This window comes from Mesoplodon bidens (assembly GCF_964165515.1).
Source record: "Mesoplodon bidens genome assembly, chromosome: 4".
Classification (NCBI taxonomy): Eukaryota; Metazoa; Chordata; class Mammalia; order Artiodactyla; family Ziphiidae; genus Mesoplodon; species Mesoplodon bidens.
In genome coordinates, this window is record NC_138160.1 from 100,282,990 (window position 1) to 100,297,137 (window position 14,148).

General features: G+C 38.1%; 1 long non-coding RNA gene across 2 annotated transcripts in view; it reads left to right on the top strand.

The window, feature by feature from the left end:
* The first annotated feature begins 1 nt into the window (after window position 1).
* LOC308615724 overlaps window positions 2-14,148 on the top strand; it is a 35,593-nt gene continuing 21,446 nt past the window's right edge. The window contains exons 1-2 of one of the 2 annotated variants that reach the window (XR_014015619.1): window positions 2-55; window positions 3,955-4,092. This is a non-coding gene — a long non-coding RNA (uncharacterized lncRNA). Of the gene's footprint in view, window positions 56-293; window positions 335-3,954; window positions 4,093-14,148 lie in introns of those variants that run through there. The other variant, XR_014015620.1, reaches the window with a different exon arrangement.

Sequence of the window (14,148 nt, forward strand, 5' to 3'; positions counted from 1 at the left end):
CGTTTGAATGTTGAACGTAAGGAACCTAGTAAAAACCTAGAGAGCCTTGGAAGTGGTAAGTGTTGTCAAATTATGCTTTAGGTTAGGGCTTAATCTGACTGTTGGGCCAGAAAGCTTAAAAGGGAGAAGTGCATTATAAATGCAGTTGCGGTGTCTTCGGTCCTGGTAAAGACTACAAGCCTCAACAAGCACCGCTCCCCTAGGAGTCGCGCGAATACTCCAAGTGAATGTGAACCCTGCAGTGTCTCTGTCCCCGCGCAATGGTTACCCCGGCCGGACGCGCCTTTCCAGTTCGCTAAAAAGGAAAATTTTGAAAGGTTTAAACATTTGACAGGTACTAAAATGAAGGGTTTTCACCAATGTTTAACTTAACATTCGTTTTGAAGTAGTGCTGTTAACAGTACTGCACCAGCCCTGCGTTGAGCTGTTTTGGAAAAACCTAACAATTCCAGAATGTTTAGTGTCACAGTCTCAACTGTGAGATTCAACTCTAGTTGTATTTTAACACAAGATTTGTATTATTATTGATAAACGTCTGTTTATGTCTCCTCCCAGGTACCCTCTTAGGGACAAACTGTCCTGTATCCCAAGTGTCTAGCGCAGTGCCCTTTCCAACCTAGGTGTTCAGAAAATGTTAAATGAGTGAATGTAAATAGGAACCACCCACCAAAAATAAAAGTAGTTTTTTTAAAAAAAATTGCTGAACTGATTTTGATTTTTATACACTTTTCTTGTGGTAAAAAAACAAAAAACAGAAAGCAAAACAAACACCCCCCCAAAAAGTTCACACTATTACTTGGATAGGAGGAGTACTGGTAATTTTATTTCCTTTTGCTTTCCCTAAGTTTTTTGCAGTGTACATATACTTCGTTTAGCAATAAAAAAAGTTACTTAAAAAATAAGTTTAAGAAAAGAATCTAAAAATTAGTGGATATATGTATAACAGATATACCTTGCTGTACAGCAGAAACTAATGCAATATTGTAAATCAACTCTAATAAAAACTTTTTAAAAAATAAATTTAAGAGCCATCTCCCTTTTTTTAATTTGAAAGATGTAAATGAATTGCATTATTTATCCCAGCCTCCTCATAAAAATGAGGGATTTAAAACTTAACTTGTCTTAAAAAAAAAAAAACCTATTTTATTGACGTCTAACATACTTACAGTTTAATTTGTGTTTTAATTATTAATTCAGATTTTATTTTAAATGACTTTAACTTAATTTTATATTTTAGATCTTAAATCAAGCTTTTTCTATATTCCACATAAATTCTGTGTATAGCCCAAAGTTTAACATGTTTACTCATTCTATTCTGCCTATCTTTTGGTTTTGAAGGGCATACTGTTTAGCAGAATAAAAGAAACTAAGGGACCTAGTAGTTAGAAAATCTGAGATCTACTCCTGATCTGTCGTTTGCTGTGTGACCGTGGAAAATGTCTCGTAAACTTTGTTTTCTTCGTCTGTAAAATTAACAAGTTTAACCTGATTATCAACACATTTTGCTTGGCATTTTTATTCCTGATAAACATCTGTTCGTTTTTTTTTTTTATTCAAACAGAAAGTCACAAAAATTATAATCATCCTCATCAGTTCACTCAGTCCCATGTAATTAATTTTTTTTCATCTTGATCTTTTGTTAGCACTTTTATGAATTCATCAGTTTTCCATTAGAGTTCTGAAAATGCTTATTCATTCAGTGCAGCAGTATAGTCAGTTACCAGAAACCTGTACTTGTCGGAGTCTTTTCCATGAATTCCTTGAAGATGAAACCCTTTTATAGGAACATTTTTGCAAAAGCGTCAGAGTACACCCAGAACTGTCTGTAAATGACAAAAGACTTTAAAATGACCATGGTTAAAGATTTGATGAAAGTTCATAATAATGCAATTTACAAGGAAATTTAGTTATCTGAGATATACATTTTAAGGTAATAACTAGAATTATGACTTATACCAGAACATATAAGATTTTTAGAAATTTCATGTAATGTCTGAAACATTTATATTAACATATTTCCATACAAACATCTGTTAGTGTTTATTAAATTCCTTCATCCTTGAAATAAACAAGAGTTTGACTCCTGGCCTAATCAGTCATTTAGACAAGTTGCTTAATCTCTTCGTGCTTTACTTTCCTTATCTATAAAGTGGGGATAGTAATAGACTTTCTTCATACAATTATCATGAAGATTAAATGAGCACAGTGTTTAGCACATAGTCAGAATTCAATAGATGTTAGCTACTCATTATTATTATTATTAAATTGAATCTAACCTTTTGACATATACTTATTCCTTCTAAAGTTTTCCATATAGTGTCAAACCTCAGTCCAAATCAAATTTTCCAGTGATGTTTGAGATGCCACAAACGTTCTGAGGCCATCCCAGTCTGTATCCAAAACTATGGGACTACAGTACAACAACTAATGAAAAGTGAGGACATTCCTTTTACTCTTATTCAGAAAAAAATGCCCATTCAACAACCTATCTTTGATGTTTAGCAGATGAACTGTTTCAATGAAACAACTAAATCCTTTTACTATATCTATTTATTCCACTACAACTACGGCCTGCTGTCTGGTTTTATATAGTCCTTTAGCTGAGAATGTTTTTTACATTTTTAAATGGTTGAAAAAAATCAATAGAAGAAAAATATCTCATGATACATGAAAATTATATGAAATTCCCATGTCCATTAGTAAAACTTATTGGAACATAACAATGCATAGGCATTTAGATATTGTCTATGGCTGCTTTCACACTACAACTGCAGAGCTGAGTAGTTTCAACAGAGACTATATATCCTGCAAAGCAAAATATTTACTGTTTTGCCCATTAGAGAAAAAGTTTGCCGACCCCTGATGTATAGGAAGGATCCTCTACTGCCCTATGATCTATGAAATAGTTTTTGCTGTGCAGACTGCTTGTTGTACTGCATGACCACTCAGCTTAATTAGTAAAACATTTCATGTTGATGATTACACAAGCATCTTTAAATACATGTATTATATCCCTGATTGCCCAATATTTATCATAGCACAGAGTAGATCCTCACTAATAGTTGAACTCTGAATATAGACAGGACCTGACTTACATATATATAAAAAGAGTCCCTGAAGAACTACCTTGGAGAAGTGGCCATAGACAATCCCTTTACTTTCAAACTGCTGCTCTTCATAGATCAGCCTGTAATGTCACTCACCTCCCGCTTAACAAGGTTCTATTCAATCCTAAATCCAGTCCTGACTTCTTATGCAACTTGAGCATAACTCTGATCTTGTAGCAAAATTAGTAAGATAAGGAAATGGAAGAGATGGAGGTAAATTATGTCTTTCATCCTCCCTTCCCTGTCCCCTCTGCCCAAAGGCCACAAGTCCACCTCCTAACACAAAAAGTCCAGGGGAATTCTTGAATCTAACTATTCCCTGAACTGTAATTGAATTTTGTTATTCTGTTCTTTGGATGCTCAAAGGCTATGTGCCTTTGTGGTTTTTCCCTTTAGTTTCTTTCATTCTTTTTTTCCCTGTAGTTTCTTTAGTTTTATTCTTCAGCTTTATTTCTAAGAAATAAAAGAGGAAGGATGGGTCTGAAAAAGGAAGTCTTTTTTAAAATAAAATTTTGCCTTATTTTGCCTTATTGCTAGCAACAAAATCTCTTAGAAAACCAAAGTACTGTGGTTTTGGGGACTGGCAGGACAAAGGGATATGCTCTCTTCAGTGCTGGTCTTAAAGGGAAAGGGGACTTTTATCAGACTTGAGGGGTGGTTACAGTGTAAGGAAAAGCAAACAGGCTAAACTCTGAGATTTTTTGGGGTGGGGGAGGAGCATATAGGAAGTCAGCTCAGATGGAGAAGTAATCATGCCTCTTTCTCACTAGCTTATTTACTGACATCCCTGTCATTACCCTCCTCCCTGCCATCCTAAACTCATTAATATAAATCCCTTTCCTCCTAGGACCTGTGCCAAGGGACCCACCAAGAGGGGCTTCCATCCCCACAGCCAACACCCAACAGATGAGGGAGGTCAGAAGAAAAGAGTTCCTAATCCTATAACAAAGGCTGAATCAGGGGGACTGTGTTGCTGGAATTTCATGTAAGTATTCTGAACTCGTTATCTCACAAAAATAATGAGGATCTCTGAGCATCTAAGATATTGACTGCCCCAGAAGCCTGCCTGTATTGCCAACAGCAACCTTACTATAGCAAACTCCATCAAGAATGTTACAGGTTCGGGGCTTCCCTGGTGGCGCAGTGGTTGAGAGTCCGCCTGCCGATGCGGGGGACACGGGTTCGTGCCCCGGTCTGGGAGGATCCCACGTGCCGCGGAGCGGCTGGGCCCGTGAGCCATGACCGCTGAGCCTGCGTGTCCGGAGCCTGTGCTCTGCAACGGGAGAGGCCACAACAGTGAGAGGCCCGCGTACCGCAAAAAAAAAAAAAAAAAAAAGAATGTTACAGGTTAAATAGATATTTGAGCAATGGTATAGGACCCTAGCCATTATTTATAATACTGTTACTATAGAAAAATTAATTCCAATACCTCTAATATTTGAAGATTAAATACTATTGGCCATTAAATACTATTGGCTCACCCTCACTTGCTCAACTGGAGGGTTTTCCACCCATAAACAATTAAAGGGCAATTTTTTATAAAAGCTAGTGTTTATTAAACACCCGCTCTGCACTGTAATAGGTATTTTATTTATCTCATTTAAATCTCAACAACACTCTAAGGGTAATATCTCTGTTTTACAAGTGAAGAAACCTAAACTCAAAGAAATTAAATAACTTGCCCAAGGTCATATTGCCACCCAAAGATTTGAACTCAGATCTCTTGGGCTGCAAAGGCCCTTTAAGTGTTCCCCAAAGCCCCCTGAATCCCAAAGCGAATTCAGTCAGGGCCTACTATTTACTCCCTAGCTGGCAAGATAAGAAGAGACAGGACTTCTTTAAGTTGAGTCTTCAGTGATCAGCTGGTAAAAAGAACCATCTTCCCAAAACAATTTTCTCCTCCTTCCTCAAGATGGAAGGAAAGCTCACCTCCTTACCTTGACCCACGCCCAGACTATAAAGGGCAGGTTTTATCAAATGGTAAAATAAACATCTCCAACCAGAAAACTCCCTGATACACAGACAATTATAGGTGTTCACTTGGTTAAAGGCAAATACTTCATGGAATGTTTTGGAACTACCAATAAGTCACATGCATCAGATTATGGGTCTTCTAACACCTACTGGAGTTTTCATTAAGGGGGAAGCAGAAGTCAAGAGATGTAATTTTGAAAGGCAAAGGAGAGGCCATGTGGAAGACAGCAGCAGGCAGTTTTGTTTAGCCGGGAGCAACTTGAGAGCATTGGGCTCTGGGACAGTAATGAAGTGGAGGGATTATTCTAATCAAAATCCCGGCAAGTTATCTGTGGACATTGACAAATTGACTCTAAATTTTTATGGGAGGCAAAATACCCAGAATAGCCAAAACAATATTGAAGGAGAAAAACAAAGCTGAAGGACTGATGCTATCTGATTTCAAGACTTACTGTACAGCTACAGTAATAAAGACAGTGTGGTTTGGGGGAAAGAAAAGACAAATAGATCACTGGAACAGAACAGAGAATGCAGAAATAGACCGTGATCTATAGTCCACTGATCTTTGACAAAGGAGCAAAGGCAATACAATGGACCAAAGATGGTGCTGGAAAAACTGGACAACTATGTGCAAAAAAATTAGTCTAGACACAGACCTTACACCTTTCACAAAATCTAACTCAAAATGGATCACAGGGCTTCCCTGGTGGCGCAGTGGTTGAGGGTCCGCCTGCCGATGCAGGGGACACGGGTTCGTGCCCCGGTCCGGGAAGATCCCACATGCCGCGGAGCGGCTGCGCCTGTGAGCCATGGCCGCTGAGCCTGCGCGTCCGGAGCCTGTGCTCTGCAATGGGAGAGGCCACAACAGTGAGAGGCCCGCGTACAGCAAAGAAAAAAAAAAAAGGATCACAGACCCAAAATTAAAATACAAAACTATAAAACTCGTAACAGATAACATAGGAGAAACCTAGATGACCTTTGGATTGATGACGACTTCTTAGATACAATACCAAAGGCATGATCCATGAAAGAAACGATGGATAAGCTGAATTTCAGTAAAATAAAAAACTTCTGGTCTGTGAAAGACAATGTCAGAAGAATGAGAAGACAAATCACAGACTGGGAAAAAAATATTTGCAAAAGATACTTCTAATAAACGATTGTTATCACAAATAAAGAACTCTTAAAACTCAACAATAAGAAAACAAACAGCCTGATTGAAAAATGGGCCAAAGCCCTTAAAAGACACCTCACCAAAGAAGATATATAGATGTCAAATAAGCATATGAAAAATGCTTCACATCATATGTCATGAGGGAATGCAGAATAAAACAACAATGAGATACTACTACATGTCTATTAGAATGGCCAAAATCTGGAACACTGGCAACACCAAATGCTGTAGAGGATGTGGAGCAACAGGAACTCTCATGCATTGCTGCCGAGAACGCAAAATTGTACGGTCACATTGGAAGATAGTTTGGCAGTTTCTTACAAAACTAAATGTACTCTTACCATGCGATCCAGCAATCATGCCCCTCAGAATTTACCCAAAATAGTTAAAAACTATTTCCATACAAAAACATGCACACAAATGTTTATAACAGCTTTGTTTACACTTGCCAAAACTTAGAGGTAAACACTCTGTCTTTCAGTAGGTTAACAGGTAAATAAACTGTGGTACATCAGGAATGTGGAATATCATTCAGTGCTGAAAAGAAGTGAGCTGTTAAACCATGATGAGTCATGGAGGAACCTTAAATGCATATTATTAAGTGAAAGAAGTCAGCCTGAAAAGGCTACACACTGTATGATTTCCAACTATACGACGTTCTGAAAGAAACAAAACTATGCAGGCAGTAAAGAGGTCAGTCATTGCCAGGGGTTGGCGGTAAGGGATGACTAGATGGAACACGGAGGCTTTTTAAAAGCGTGTTGAAAATACTCTGTACTGTCAAAATGGGTACATGTCATTCTACATTTGTCCAAACCATGGATTTTGGTGATTATGCTGTGTCAGTGTAGGTTCATCAGTTGTAACAAATGTAGCGCTCTGGTTAGGGATGTTGATAATGAGGAGGCTGTGCATGTGTGAGGGCAGGGCTATTTGGGAAATCTCTGCTTCTGCCTCTTAATTTTGTTGTGAAGCTAAAACTTCTCTAAAGAAACTGTCTTTAAAAAAAAAGAGGGGGTACTATGATTCGGTAAATGATCAGAACCTACCACTTCCTCCTAGCTGAAACAGTAAGACAAGATAGGGAGGTAAATGAATGAACAGACATTTGGGGAATGTTTCTCAAACATAGGAAGGAATAATTACAAAAGACATATATTCTGAAAGCAAAGGAAACAGAAGATGTGTGCACGGGGAAAAAGGTTTTTTACCCAATTAGATTATAAAAAAAGCTTATCAGATCTATGCTTGCACTCACTCATGTATGTATTATAGAATAACTGATGAGGCAGGACACAAAATTTTCCCATAAAAGAAACTGCCAGCCTCTTTTCTGCCTAGGACAACATAGCAAGTACCCTTGAAGCAATCTATGTCTAGGTGAGAGTCACTTGAGTGGCTCCTTTAATTGTGCAATATAAGCTGAGGCTAATTCTGCATGAAGATGGGGGAGTGAATTTGAGTCATACACTCTGTCCACCAATATCTAATTAAGTAACACTCTCTATATAAATCATACATATTTATCTATATATATAAATAAGTATATATAAATAAAAGTATATATATATATATATATATATATAATTTATTTATTTATTTTTGGCTGCGTTGGGTCTTCATTGCTGCACATGGGCTTTCTCTAGTTGCGGCGAGCGGGGGCTACTCTTCGTTGCAATGCATGGGCTTCTCATTGCGGTGGCTTCTCCCGTTGCAGAGCGTGGGCTCTAGGAGCACGGGCTTCAGTACTTGTGGCACGTGGGCTCAATAGTTGTGGCTCTCAGGCTCTAGAGCGCAGGCTCAGCAGTTGTGGCTCACAGTCTTAGTTGCTCCAGGGCATGTGGGATCTCCTGGATCAGGGCTTGAACCCATGTCCCCTTCATTGGCAGGCGGATTCCTAACCACTGCACCGCCAGGGAAGTCCCAATATAAATTATTATTATTATCTTTTACCAGCAAAATTTTTTTAGTAACAGCTACGTTAGGAAAGGAACAGAGATAAACCAGAAAAAGTTACAACCAATATACAAGTGGAAGATTTTGCTGAAGCTTAGTGTGGCTCTACTTGTATTTACCAGAAGCAATCCTTGAAAGTTAAAATCAAATCATTAGAATTCTCACAAATAATCCCAAATTTAGAGAGAAGTGGACTGAGAGTATATCCTTCTTTTTTTCCTCTTCTACCTAGGGAAGTGGAAATAGCTGTTATATAGGGTTGGATGAAAAGAGCAATGAACAGCCAGAACCTGGGCTGCCTCTCACTGGTCAACGCTTAGGCTCCAGGGCCCTACACTGAACTGGGGAAATGGCAGTGGGACTTCCCATGAAAATGGGATTATGAGCCTGGCAAGTATCAGAGAGTACACTAAAAGGAGATTACATAAATCTACAAAATTCCATCAGAGTACATGCTATTAACCTCTAGGCTATACTGCTCATTTTAGGTTCCCTGGCCACAGTGATTGACTCAGGGATGGACCCCTGGGTCAATCAGAACCCTTCTCTGGGATTTCTCTGCTGTAGCTGGCAGGGAACGGTTACATTTTTGAAAGAAAGGACCACCATCTCTGAACATAGAATGATGTCTGAGTGTTTTAGGGAAGAACAAAGACCGAAAAGTAAAGTTCATTTTTGATTGGGAATAAGAGGATGTCATGACAATCTCACTTGCACCCTTGGTCCAGTCCTGTGTAGTGCCCATCTTACCCAATTATGTAAGACCAAAATCTTCCCCACCTGCTTCCCCCAACCCTTAAATTAGTTTGAGTTTTAATTCTGTTTCTGTCACTTTGGATCACAAGGCTAATACATGGTAACGTATAGTCCAACCAGCACGAGAGTTCCAATTTTCCTGAATCTTTGGGAAATATTAACATGTGAAGTAGCAGAGGGAACAGCATTAACTATGGGAGAAAGGTAAGAATACCATTCCTGAAAAGTGCTTTTTACATAATTCAACATAACTTGGTTCAATTCTTGCCTGTAGGATTTTAAAAAATAAAAGTATAGACACCAGGTAGAAAATTAATTCCACAGAAAATGTATAATAGAGCTCTGAGCAAGTAAAAGAAAACAGAGTTGAAAAATGAATAAATTACTTATTCTGACTTTACCTGCTGATTTTTCCTTTCCATACAACAGAGGAAAGAAAAAGAGAACCTTTTTAAGAGGGAAATTCAGTAAGCAGCTTTCTTAAAAAAAGCACTTTTCTGTAGCTGAAATTGCCAGGAATTCAGATGGCCACAATTTTCCTGTGTTCTAGAAGTACATTGCCATATGCTCAGTGCAGAGGCTTTGATTATAGTTTCTGGATCAAAAGCATCCACAGAGAGAGTTCCAGGTTGTAAACAGTGCTTCAGTTAAAGCACATCTGTCTGAACCAATAATGGATTTTTAGTAAACAGGACTTTTTTCTTTCTAAATCTTAAGAGCCAGAGGTAGATAAAAGAAATGCCCTTTTGCTCTACATGAAAAGGTCACTTTAACAGTATTTATTTCTGAAAAAAAAAAATCCTCAAGTTTGTGATTTTCAAAAAAATTTAAAAATATATAGGATGTTATTTTTTACCTGTTTCTAAATTTCTCTCGTTGATAATGACGTATGGTGTCGAACATGGTACATTTGTTTGCTTACTATTCTTCCTAGAAAGTTGTTATCTTGGAAAAGAAGGGAGATAAGATTTTGAACTTTTCTCATAGAAGAGTAGGAATGGAGACAGGCTGCTCATTGACAGCATTAGATGACTGGTGTTTTACTAATGTGTGAAACATAAGGAGACTATAGCAGGACAAGCCATTTTGGGTAGGCAAGACTAAGACTAATTTCAGTGTTAGAAGTAATCGTGGGACACCCATAGTGGAAGATAGTTGGAGAAATGGGATTGGAGCTAAGGAATGATTACAGAGCTAGTAATATAAAACCAAGAAAGAGACATTAAAAGTATCAGGAGTTGACCCTCAGGAAGAAAGGTGGTTTCTAAGGAGAGAGGGTGAAGAAAGCAAGGAATGAAGAACCAAAAACTAAAGCTTAGTGACTACCCAATAGTAGTAATCAGGGGTCAGCTCCTCTAATGTAGTCAGGCGGATGGGAGAGGCATCAAGGAAACATAGCAGGGACTTTAAGAAGCATGTTGCTTGAAAAACAGTATGCTTCTCAGATTGTGAAAATAATTAGTCTAAGAAGAGAGCATTGGTATTGGATTTAGGATTTTAGATCATTGGTGACCTTCTAAATGCATAAAAAGGACATAAGGAGGCATCAACTGGCAGCAATATCTATAAATTGTCTTTGCCTTTGTACTTATTGTCCTTTTCTCAAGGCAGAAACTGAAAGGAAAACTATGAAGAAAATTACAAGGCTTGGAAGAATTAGCCCACCATGAGGGACTCAGTCCTTCAGCCAAGCCTTGAATCTGACTTGGACACTGAGAGCTCTTGAATAGATGAAGACAGTATCTTCTTTTTTTTCCTTGCCTTCCTTCCTTTTTCTTTTTTCTTTCCTTCCTTCTTTCCTTTCCCCCATACTTCTTTTTAAAATCTTTTTGTTTTAATTTTTGTTTTAGTTTTCCCCAATATCTAGAAAGCTCTGACAGGGAAAGATGCTGACTGGAGAATACTTAGACTACAACTGACAAAAGGGCAATGGTTTCCTAGGCTTCAGTCAGAGAACAAGTTCTTTGTAGCACTGGCTCTGGAGCACTGTCCTGAAGGGTCTAATTAGTTTGCTTCTCTGACCTTGATTGCTACCTTTTGAAGAAGCCTTAAAGCCTGTTGAGTCTCCTAAACTTGCCAAGCCCTGCTGCGGTCAGTCTAGTCAGCAATCTTGCCCTGCCCAGGCCTCTTGCTGTCTGACCACACTGCTTAGCTAACCCCATTTGGGTCACGCCCTATTGCTTATGGCTCCTTTGGAAAGGCCCATCTAAGAGCTACCTCCTTACATAAATGTAAAGATATTAAACGTTCTTGATGGAGTTTAAAAACCAAGGATATAAGGAATCCAGGGTGGAGGGGTTGGAATGGTCAATGGTAAGTGTAGAAATAGAGACCTTTGGTTAGAGAGGATAGAGGCGGGGCAAGAAATGTTCAACCTGATAGTTTTCACCTTTTCTGCAAAGTGGGATGCTAATCCTTTCCAAAGAGGCAGTATGAATTTTATAATATATGAATTGTGTCTCAATAAAGCTATTTAAAAAAGGAGTACATGTAAGAGATGGGATAGGATTAGAAACTTATTGAGTTTTAGAAGTCATATTCATATTAATATGGCAGTTCCTAGTTAGGGATCCCTTTAATGATGTTTCTATATAGAGCGACTGCAATTGTCTATATGTTCCCCTCTTCCTTTCTTATTGAAATATTAGATTGCTCCAAAGGTTTCCACAGAACCTTTTCAACTTTCTGGCAGTCATTCCAGGGGAGGAACAAATGGAACATAACCATATGTTTCCTTATCAACAAATGTAAACATGACAGATATAGTAAATACTCTAATACATAAATAATATTTATATAGTCTGTTTTAGGCTGTACTTAACAGACTAGGCAGCCAGTGGTGGCTTAAATAATAAAGACATATAAGTGTGTCATACAATAAAAATAGTTCCAGGATGGTACAGCAACAAAATGTGGGATTTCTCCTGATGGGCACACGTTGACTATAGCAGCTCCAGATTTTTCCTCACCAGAAAACAAAGCAGGAAGGATGGGGAAGGAAAGAGGCATTGTCCTCACTTTCTACTTTTCTTTTACCAGTGAGGAAAATCTTTCTGGGAAGTTACCAAGCAAACTTCCTATTGTATTTCCATGGCCAAAATTGGGTCACATTGCTAACACCTAGCTTCAAGGGAGGCTGGGAAGTGAATGAATAACTGGCTTTTTAGCCTTAGATAGAGAAGTACAAGAAAGGAGGGGACTGGAAATGGCTTTTAGGTAGGCTACCAAACGGTCTGCTACATTATTCACTGGGAAAAAGTATAATACAACCAGAAAATATTTGCTTGAGGAACTTCCAATATGAGCAGATTTCATTTAAACTGAGATAAAACTCAAAAACTGAGGACTAAGACAAGAAAAATCTCAGACTTGAATAGCAAACAGAACTTCAAAAACGAAAACATGAGCATATGAAAATATTTTATGAAAATAAAACTGTTTAAGGTAGCTTTGTGTTTTGGATTCCAGTCAGTTTGGGAGAACTACAGATTTCTTGTAGTAGCAGCTAACTTTTCCTGGAATTCTCCTGTATGACCCCCAGATATATACCTAAGGGAACGAAAGGCATGGATGTTTCTATCCCAAATAAGTTAGCTGAAAGTGTTTCTAACAACTACTCCTAATTATGATATTTGTTTTTCTTTTCATTCAGTTTTGAATTGGGTCACACTAAGCATCTCTATACTTCTCAATGAGGTTTTAAGTAAAACACTAAAAAAGTGCTGATATTTGGGAAAGTGTAACCTAATTTTTCAGACCTTGGATCCCTGCAAAACTCAAAAACTTAGAAAAACAGAACAACTGTTTTTCGTTCAGACTGTGACCATGTCATATGTTGTGAAGGAGTACTACTAATTAGTAACTTCCCAACTCAAAGAATATTCATTGTACTGTGGCTGAGGGCCTGCCATATCAGTAAACAAAGATGTTGAGGCCATCTAGCCATCAGCCACTGCAGCTGTCCCCGACTGTGCACCCTGAGGGGATTCAGGATGGAGAAAAGCAGGATACTGGCCCTAGATAGTTAAGGTGCATATCAAAGGAACAATTTCAATAAGCCCAGACTCTTGCATCTTCCCATATATAGAAAAGTGCTAAATTCATTAATTTGACATGTCTGATTTTCTTTAATTAGCAGTAATCTCTTCGTGTTCCAACTACCTTTTTTTGGGGGGGGGGGCAAAAACTTTTAGGTTGTGCAATATTTTTCAGTTGACAGTACCTTTTTATTATATAAATTGAGAAAAAGAACCACACTGGTTTTTCAATGTTATTAATGAATGAAGAAATTGTTCATAATTCTAACTTTGAGTACATTGACCCTTGGATTTTTACTTTTAAAAAAGGAAATACAGGACTGATTAAAAAGAGTACCCTATGCACTATTATGAGAGTCTATAGTATAGAAAAGAAGTTATTTAGACACATTCAAACCGTAGGCTTCAATTTCTGTCTTTTCCAGTGTATCACAGCTGACTTCCTCTAAAGATAAGTAGGAAAAGTTATTACCAGATTCTGCTTATAATTAAGAATATTCTTTCCAAAGATTGTACACAAAAGACATTAAAGAAGAAAGAAAATTCACAAATAAGAGCCTATGGAAGGGACTTTCCTTGCGGTCCAGTGGTTGGGCCTCCAAGCTTCTACTGCAGGGGGCGGGTTCCATCCCTGGTCAGGGAACTGAGCCCCACATGCCTCACGGCACGGCCCAAACAAAAGAGTCTATGGGGATCCACTCAGAACCCCAGAGGTGGTATAAAGATTATTTGAAACTAAAGACATTTGAGATTCAACAGATAAAGAAAGAAGCTGCCTTGGAGCTTCTTTTATTAAAAGCAGAAACTTTTGGGTAATGAGGTTGCCATAAATTCCCTCTTCTGGCAGCTTTTACTCCCAGGAAGGAAGCCAAGAGTAAATCTATTATAAATCCCCTCTCTGGTGAGATTTATAACCTTTAAGAGGAAAGACCATGGGTACCTGCTTAGAAAAACATTATCACAAACTTCTATCTCTCCTTTGTTCTCCTAAAACCCATTTGTCTCTCTTAAATAAACTTATAATTCTTCCCAAAGAAGTCTTTTCTCCTCTCTCCTTTTCTCTTACTGAGTCAGGTATATAAGCCTCTAACTTCAACGACTTAATGAGCTAGCTACTTCTTTTGTTAGTTCCATTATGCATACA